Consider the following 10,245-nt stretch of genomic DNA (forward strand, 5'->3'; position numbering starts at 1 on the left):
AAGGCTCTCTCATGTGGGCAATAAACTCTTAGTAGCTTGCCAGGTTCTCCAAGTGGGAGAACAGGGCTATTAGATGTCGTGCGGCCTCATCGCTTGGTTTTATAGATGGTTTTATAGTCTCTGGATGTTGGTCATTGATGGGATTACAGGGCGCTGGGGAAAGTTTCTGTGTATGACTGCCTAGCTACTGGAAAATGGGGAATCTGGGTGAAAGAGGCCCAGTCCTGATCCGAGCAGCATTGGAGATCTTGGCCCCGGGTCCCGCACACCTGGGTTCCTCTGCAGGTTCCTTCATACGTGAGGCTCATCTGAATGTGTGGAGAGTGGCATTGAGCATGGCTGTGGCTGGGTTCCGGAGGTCTTCATATATATATACATATATATTCATATATGTATATATATACATATATATATATCAGAGCTCCAAAAGAACAGGAAGGCAAGTTTGATGGAGTAACAATAGCTATTGAAATAATTAAGAATTTCAGAGTTGAGGAAACCAGGCAATGAAATCCAAGCATCCCAGCAAAAACAGACTCAAATAGGAAGACTATAAGTCACACTGTGCTCAGAATGACAAATACAAAGACAGAGACAGAATACTAAAAGCTGCAAGACAAAAATGGAACTCAGGGGCTATAACATCTGGTATTTGCCTTGCAAGTGAGCGGCCAAGCTGGTTTGATCCCTGACAGCTCATTGGTCCCCAGAGCTCCGTTTGGAGTGCTCCATGAAACATTCTATGGTGTGCCCCCATAAACTAAAACAAACAAAAAACTGAAACTCACATACAAAGGAAAGTCTGAGATTTACAGCAGACCTACCAATGAAACTCTGTGAGTTAGAAAAGAATGGAGGGACATAGTACAAAAACGTAATGAAATGAGTAAGTAAATAATAATAGTCTGTCCAGCAACATTATCATTTAGATGACCAAGCTTCAGGCTGAGGCAACAGCTAAGAGGAGTCATAGCCTCAAAACCAGTCTTGTGAGAAGGATTAAGGGGGATTCTTTAAAAGGCAAGCCAACGCCTCAGCACGCGCCATTGAACATGGCATCACTTGTGGTACTTAGGATCCCCCTCCTAGTAGATTAAGAAAGATTGATATATTCATCTTCTACTAAGGGATTTTACGCATTTTCAATTATAAATTCACATTCCATTTATATTGAATATCATGTTTCTGATCAAGTTTTTTTTCTTATATCCATAGATTTCTATTACAATCATTTACTTACTAATTCACACACTTAAGCAATACCTTCTATATGTGTGTGTATATATATGTATTTATATGTATATATGTGTATATATATTTATATATATGTATATGAGTCGAGGACTTTATCCCAAGTTCGGGGAAACCATATTTTCTTTGTGGAAGCTGACTTACTAGTGAAAATGACTTTCACTTTATCCTTCATCACCCCAACTATATCCCTGGCTATTTCCTGTTTGCCCCTCTCTTCTCAGACCCAATTCATCACCACAGATCTCTCTGCAATGAGTCTGATTTTCACACCTTTTGCCTTCATAGAGCCTTTTTTAATTTCCCTTGAAGCTCCATATGCTTGTTCCATCTTCATCCCCAGCCCCCACAAACCTCTCTACACCAACTGCCCTTCCCATATGGAAGCAGTCCTCCTCCAGTTACATTAGTATTAAAAAAGATCCTCATCCAGTCCACAGATCTGACCTCTTACTGTATCATTCCCTCTCCCACTGGAAGCTGTCCATTTGCATTTTATCACATCCACCCCAGCCCATATGGGGTCATCCTTCAATCCTCTGATATTTTTAGAGAAAGGGAGGATGTTGCTATGTTTTTCAGTGTGTTATTCATGGCTTCTCAGCTAAAAATTTGATTTTTTGGTGACATACTGCAGCAGCAATTGAGAAGTGGATCGTATACCTATTGCCAAGAAGAAGACATTGCTCATGATTCTAGACTCCTACAGCCTTTTCTCTCCCCCAGTGTGCTTAGGTATTAGCTAAAGTGGGCAATAGTGATAAATGAGTCTGAGAGGAAGTAATGCACAAATAAAAAGAGCCAGAGGCGATTTACATTAGATTATACCAAATGTGATGGTAAGTATTATCATCAATTGGAATTCTTAGGAATGAACATCGCTCCCAAAGTACTGTTTTTTTGACAGAACATATTAAAAGTTTACTTTGAAACTTTTATTTTATATACTTAGGTATATTGTGAACAAGGACTTTGCTCTGAACTTGTTGTCTGGAGATCTGTTCCGTGGTGCTGGTGGCTATAAAATGGATACTCTGGACTTGGATTTCTATGTGTGCATGATCATTCTGAATCATGTTGGAGCATAGAATCAGAAACTCCTTCCTTGGAAGATAAAACCATCAAAATTAGCTAATCTGAGCTCATACCAATGTAAGTGTGCCTGATGTTTGTCAAAATCTGCTGGAGTATTTTACATCCCTTAAATTTGCCAGAGATTAAACAACTGTTACAAGAAGAAAAGTTATTATGTAATATTCAAAAGGATTGTAAGTGCTTCTGTTTTCTATGTAAAGGAAATTAGTCTAAATCATGTTTATTAGTCTCTTACTCCCAGTGCTCTATTTCTTTACTCTGGAAAAATATGTTGATATAATGGAAAGTAAGGAATATGCCCAGATATCTCTATTTAGGATGCTTTTTTTTTTTGAGGGGACCAGTTGCTCAGCACAATTTCCTAGTGAATATTAGACTTGTAACAGCAGGTTTAGATCAGGGTAGGTGGTGGAGAGCTAAGTGGTTCTACATAATAAAATAAAAGTGAGTGCCCACTCTGGAAGGCTACTGTCAAACCCCCCAGAAAATGGTAAGATGAGGGGATTTTCGTCCACTGAGCAGCAGCTTAAAGCACATATCTGACACCCAACTTTTTCAGAAAATAGATCCATGCAAATGCTTTAAGTCCAAAAGCTTGAATAGAAAGACAATAACATACTATAGAAATGATCCTTGAAAGTATAGTCTTAAGTAGAGCATGTTGGGAGGACCCATTTGGGTTGGACGATGGGAACTAAAAGTAGACTATAGGCTGAATATGAAGGCCACTCAATACCTCTATTGCAAACTACAACACCCAAAAGGAGAGAGAACAAAAGGGAATGCCCTGCTGCAGAGGCAGGGTGGGGTGGTGGGGGATGGGGTGGGTGTGGTGAGAGGGATACTGGGATCATTGGTGGAGATGAATGGGCACTGGTGGAGGGATGGGTAAAGGATCACTGTATGAGTGAAATGCAAACACAAAAGTTCATAAGTTTGTAACTGTACATTACAGTGATTCTCTAATAAAAACATTTTAAAAATAAGATAAAAATAAATAAATAAATTTTTTCAAAAAAGAAAGACAATAACAGCAGGAGGTAAGACCCAAGTGAGATCTGAATTCACAGTAATAGAAGAGTCAAAGCCAAATACTTTATTTGCAAATGGAAATTTGAGGTAATGTAATCAAGGTATATGACAAACACATTTTATTCATCTAATTGTCTCACATTTTATTTTATTGTCTGGTTTCTAAAAAATTGTTTTCATCCCTGAGAAATACCTGTCACAAATCCTGGAAGTTGTAGGAAGTCAAAACATGTGAACATGTTTGCCCCTAAAATGTATTCTTCTGTTTCTAAGCTATGAAAATCCCTGTAATTTAAGATGTAATCCCTATAATTACATTACAAATGGAGGCATGCTAATGTCATAAATTTTAGATCAATGAATTTAGTCTCATTTTAATATATTAGTTTTTTTTCCACTTATAACATTAGAGTTACTTGTAAATGCTCCCGTCTATCAGTGTACATTCAAAATATTTCTATTTTTATTGACTTTAGGGACATACTTAGAGTGAAATATCAGAGGATGCTATTGAATATTTGAGCCCATAGGTTTTTTTTTGATAAAAATAACAAACAATACTTTCAAAGACAAAAACACAAAAACATTCACACTACTTAATTTAATTATTCACCACAAAGATACTATCTAAGATACATTTCTTGTTCTTATTTTTGAATTTGTTATTGGACACTGACACCAAAATTCTTTTTTTTTTTGGGGGGAATCACCCTCAAAAAACACAGCCGACAATGCACAGGGGTTACTTCTGGTTCTGCAATTAGGAGTACCTCTGGCAGTGCTTAGGGGACCATATGGGATGCTGGAAATTGAACCCGGTTTGGCCACATGCAAAGCAAATGCCCTACTTGTTGTGCTAACACTCCAGCCCCAGCTGACACCAAAATTCTTTTCTCAAATATATCTAATTTAAAAGGATGACATTTCAAGATAAATACTACCATTCTGGTTTCATTGTAAAGAATTCTGAGATTCAAATTTGCCAAGTGTTACTTAGCTATATTTTAATAAATAGAAAATGAGAAAATTTAGTTGTTAACCAATGTAGATGTTTTTAAATATGATGCTTTAATTTTCTGAGTGTCCATGATTTCTGAAGGGAAATTGCCCTTTGTTTGCATTGTGGATGGTGATGATTTCTGGTATGTATGTGTGTGTACGTGTGTGCATGTGTGTGTGTGTGTTTGTGTGTATACATACACATGCCTCTCTTGACCAGGATTCTTGTCAGATCTATAAATTATACCCAACTTTCTGTAAGAATATCATATAAATATCTCTATTCCAAGATTTTCTATATCCCAATGCTTTGTCAAGGATTAGCATAATTTCTCCATTTTTGCAGAAATTATTTTTTTCATTCTTTAAGTGAATTTATTTTGACACTGTTCTATGCTTTATATCACCAAAAAACTTATTTTCTTCCACAAAACCCCACATTAATCCTTTTTTTATTAGGGATAAAGATTCAAGACGTAGTAACCTCCAACCTATCATTAATCCCAAAGTAAGAATATAATATACATCTATTGACAAGAGAAATACTTGTAAATAATCAAAACAATGTAAAATTTGCAGTGCTCAAATTGCAAAAAATGTCTATTACAATAAATTATATTTCCCCTATAAATCACTTATGTAAATTTAATCTGCTTCTGTTATTTATACACAGTCACTATTCTATATTTTCTAAATAACACAATCTATTCTATATAATATCTATTATTTTGAGGTTATTATTTTGAGTTATTTTAACTTTATAACATGAACATTCAAAGCATATATTTTTCAAAGAAACTTAATTCAATTATTCGATGGCATAGGTTCTAAAGAAGAAAGACAAGAAATTTCATATGAAATTAAACCCTATACACTGATGATTTTGCCAAAATAGGCAAAATAGGTTTTAATATGGAAAAGTTTTAATTTTAGCAAAAGTGATTTTACTATCTTTCAGGAGTGCAGGATATATAGCACACTAGTATATTAGGTGGATCCAAATATGGTCTCTATTCCTCAAAGCCTTTTATTCTAACAGTTATATTGCACTATTTATATTATCCAGGCTACAAATTTATCCTACTCTATTTTCTCCTAAATTTTCTTTCTCTGCCACTTTGTTATTTTGATTTTTTTCCGTATTTGCTTTTCTCCTTGAGGAAGGGGTTAAGGAACTTGCTTCACACGTGACCACAGGGGTTATCCCCAGCACTGTGCATGATCCCCAGACACTTTCAGGAGTGGTCACTAGCATAGGGCCAAAGGTACCAAATTCCAGCCCCTAATAAAAAAAAAGTACTTTTCCTTTGTCGCCTTCTATAACTTCCTGAATCTTCTCTTGCGTCTCTGTTCATAATAAAGATTTCACCTTTCTGCTCATTTGTATTCTCTGTTTATGTTTGTTGGTGCTCACAGGACCTTAAGTAGTGTTGGGGATAGAACCCGGCCCAGCTGAGTACAAGACCAGCACTTTACCTGCTCTACTATCTCTCTGGTCTCTTCACATTTATAAATTTAAGCTCACATTAAAGTAAATGAGTGTGAGTTTCTCACAGCAGCAAGTCAACTGTTATAGTCAGATTACAGATCACTCCATTAAGATACAGTTAAATGATACTTTGATCATAGATTGGTAATAGAAAAATGAAGACTGGCGCTTATTCATTTCTTAAAAACCAAGCTCTTTTCACTTAACCACAATATCTTTCAAGATTCTTATTGTGCTTGTAGTATAGCGATTTGCCACAAGTGAAATTCTTTTGTTCATTGCCACCCAGATTGTGATACTCTTTAAATATTGCCAGGTAAGGGGCTACATCTTATTCAGCTCTACTTTGCAAAGGTAGAACATCTTGAATCCTTATTAAAATCAAAATAGAGTTGATTAAATGATAGCAAGTGATATGCTGATGAAAATTTCAAAAGTTGTGCCCTGGAGAAGGTCAGACAAGAAAAAGAGATTGTGTTGGCATTCCAATGGAAGGAGAGGTTCTCCTTTTTATGTGTGCAAGAAATGGTTTGCACTTTTGTACATTTATATTGTGGTAAGGTTTGATGGATATGGCCAAGGTAAGTTAATATTAGAACTATCTTAGCTGCATAGAATTTGATGTTCTAGACTTCCATCACTGAAGATAGCAGTTTATCTGTAGGAGGGAAAATTAACATGTTCAAGAAACAGATTTATTTGACTTTTAGCACTGATTTTTAAACATTGGAAATATCTACCCTACATACACAGCTGTCCTTGGATTCTGGATAGGTTATAAAGTGTTCTTCAGTGACTTTTCCCATCTCTTTGCTTCGTATATTCTGCTTTTACTGGTGTGAGAACTTTAGCTTGAACGAAATGCTGTGGCTCATTATTTAGATCACATGGTTATAGGCTTTATGCCTATGAAACAGTTTAGCTTGCCTAGACTACTTTGTCATTTCAAAAGGAATTTGTGTATCACAGTCTTCTTATGCAGTCTCATGAAAATTAGCACCTGCCTTCTCCATGCTGTATACATTGTGAATGAAGATTGATGTTTATAAGGAGGATTAAACTCCTTTGAGTTAATTGCCACCAATGAAAATGTTACTATGCTCAATTCAAGTATGGGACAAGGAAAGCGAATTGTGTGATTTGTTTAAGGTTATATGTTTAATGTATATAGTTATCAAAACAGGAGAGAAAGGATGAGTAGTACACAGATGCTGTCTCTTAGTCAAACAAGGTTTTATTTTTTTTAATCAAAAACAGTCTTAAAATGAAGTAAAAGAATCTTATAGTATGAAGAGGGCTTGTGTTTTGTTTGTTTTCTTTTTAACAGTACACCTGGAATACTTTTATAATTTGTTTTCATTGCACATGGCATGGGGTCAGAGCTTGAATGGTGGGAAGGGTTGCTGCAGGACAAGTTCTTTACTCTTGTACTAATTCAGTGTACCCCCACCCCCACCCCAGCATACTTCACTCTTTATGGCATAATTTCTCCAATGGTAGGCATATATATTCTGTTTCTTTTATATTATACATCTACTCCAACATGTGCATTATTTCTTGTTTGTTTGTTATGCTTTTGGGTCACAACTAGCCATGCTCAGATATCACTCCTGGTTAGCTGAAAGGAACCAGTGGAATGAGCCTGCGTGGGCAGTGTGCAAGGCATCGCTCTGCTATTGCTCTGACTCCCCATGTGCATAATTAATAGGAAACTTTATTTATTTATTTATTTATTTATTTATTTATTTTCTTTTTGGGTCACACCCAGAGATGCACAGGGGTTACTCCTGGCTTTGCACTCAGGAATTACTCTTGGTGGTGCTCAGGGGATCGTATGGGATGCTGGAGACTGAATCTAGGTCGGCCGCGTGCAAGGCAAATACCCTACCTCCTGTACTAGCACTCCAGCCCCAATAGGAAACTTCTTGAAATGTAATGTGTCCTGCTAAGCTTGTGATGGGAAATGACTTTAGATCCTCCACCCTCTGTGGCAGAAGAGTGATAAATGGAACTGGACATGGGGCAGTCAACTCCAATAGCTTTGGCAAGAAACAGCAGGGCTTGTAGACTTTACCACAGATTTTCAGGGTAAAAGGTGACAGAAGTTTAAAAAAAATTGCTGACTTAGAGATAACAGTACTTTTCTTTTATTAAGATAAGACATGAAAAAAACACAAACTGCTCAGCGCATGTACAGTTGTGGCTCTAGAAGGGACTCCCACATTTTTAATCTATGGTGTTCAACTTCCTCTTGGGCAGATTTCCTTGCCACAGAGTGTTTATGGCTATGCCACTGACTGTTCACCAAGAATGCTACTTTCTCCCTTAACTCTGGCCCAAAGCAGACCAAATACCATTAGCATAGTTGAGAATAGCAGGAAATTAAGTTTTCAAAAGGCAACATAGTAGAAATGGGGGAAAATGCAACAAAACCCAAGTGAATATTTGGGAAAAAAATAAAATGTTTGTTAGTCCCTGAGAGATACTGATTTGTTTGCCAGCTTCACAGGTTGGTTAGTTTCAGGCAGATGATTTTACTTTTTTCACCAAAGTCATTACAGCTACGTATCTTCCCTTGCTTTCTTGTTTCCAAAATACCAGACTAATTTCTTACAGGGTTGCTCTTATATGTCCCTGCCAGACCTTTGAATTGTTTAAAGAACCCACTTAGAAAGACTAAAAGATATCATTTAGCCTCGCTGTCCAATCCCAGGACCCTTTTGTAAGTGTTTGATTTCATGAGAATTCTTTCACACTGACCACTCCCACAATTTATGCTTAAATATTCACATGCTTTATAAGTGAGAAATAGCATGCTTCTTTTCATAGGGACATGTCACTTTTGCAATAAAAATCACATTCTGACCAGACAATTTATGCACAGAAAAACATAGGACATTTTTCTTCATAGAGGAAATAACTAATTCTTTTCTTTGATAATTCCCACATTTGTTTCCGGGAAGACTCATGGATTTAAAGATTTCTGTATCCCTATAAGAATTCAATCCCTAAAGCCCACAATAAATTAATTACTAGTGACTGCTTGATTGTTATTCTAGCTGAGATTTGCTTCTGTTGCTATTGCTAGCAGGTTAACTGAAACATAATTTGCTTTCTTTCTATCTATTTATTAGTTTAACCAGTCAAAGTGAGTCCCTAGTTACAATGCTCTGATATATTAAGACTGAAGAAAACAGAGTAAAAAGAAAAACTAAAAAAAATCTAGTTTCCTCATTATAACAATTTTTAAATTATAATATCACAAATTATATTTATTTTTATTAATATTTCTCCAGTTTTATCTCATCTGTGAATACATATATTTTTAGTGTAATAAGATCTACACACTTTTATCATCTATGAGGTATTTTGTATCCATTACCACAATGCAGGTGCTAAACATTTCCAACATCAGAATATACAGTAGCTTTATAAGCACCCCAACTTCCCTGTCCAAACCCCATCTGATCTCTCTTAAAACCTGGCAACTGTTTATTTGTTCTCCATTTCTAAAATGAGCTGGAGTGATAGCATGGGCTGGAGCGATAGAATAGTGGGTAGGGCGTTTGCTTTGCATGGGGACGACCCAGGTTAGATTTCTTCACCCCTCTCGGAAAGCCTGGCAAGCTATCAAGAGTATCCTACCTGCATGGCAGAGCCTAGCAAGCTATCCGTGGTGTATTCAATATGCCAAAAACATTAACAAGTTTTGCAATGAAGACGTTACTGGTGCCTGCTCGAGCAAATCGATGATGTGGGTCCAATGCACTTAGGAAGGGGAGATTAATGCTTCCCACCAGATGTTTACCAAAGAGAAGAGGTACAAATTGACATCTATCCAGAAGTCACTGTTGAAGGGCCATTGCCATTGCCGTATCCATGCTTCTAAAAATGCAGTTTTGTTCTCTCACCTAGGTGCTGTTTTGGGCACCTGCAGCTTCAGAGAGGCCTCTGTCAAAAATTTAGTAGACTTTTTAAGGTAAGGTTCTCCAGAGTGAGTTTTAAATTTGAAGTTCTATTTTAAGTATAAAAGTGATAAAATTTCTCTATACCCTTTCTAACATTTATAGTTGTACTGATTTTAACTTTTGTCATCCTGATAAATGAGTTATAATCTCTTACTTTGATTTTTATTTGTGTTTCAATGATGGCTAATGATCATGAACATCTATTCTTTTGAGGGGGGCACACTTGGTGATGCTCAGGGGTTATGCCTGGCTCTGCACCCAAAAATCACTTCTGGTAGGCTCAGGGGAACACATAGGAAACTGGGGATTGAACCCGAATTGGCCCCATTTAAGGCAAGCACCCTAAAACTACTATCACTCTGACCCCAAATGTTGAGCATCTGTCCTCTGATCATTTGCCATGAGGATGGT

At 36.7% G+C, this 10,245-nt stretch overlaps 1 pseudogene; it reads right to left on the bottom strand.

The window, feature by feature from the left end:
• Positions 1 to 2,797: 2,797 nt before the first annotated feature.
• On the bottom strand, positions 2,798 to 2,995 carry LOC129402743 (small nucleolar RNA U3; annotated as a pseudogene).
• Positions 2,996 to 10,245: the final 7,250 nt, after the last annotated feature.

Source organism: Sorex araneus, chromosome 2 (genome assembly GCF_027595985.1).
Source record: "Sorex araneus isolate mSorAra2 chromosome 2, mSorAra2.pri, whole genome shotgun sequence".
NCBI classification, from domain to species: Eukaryota; Metazoa; Chordata; class Mammalia; order Eulipotyphla; family Soricidae; genus Sorex; species Sorex araneus.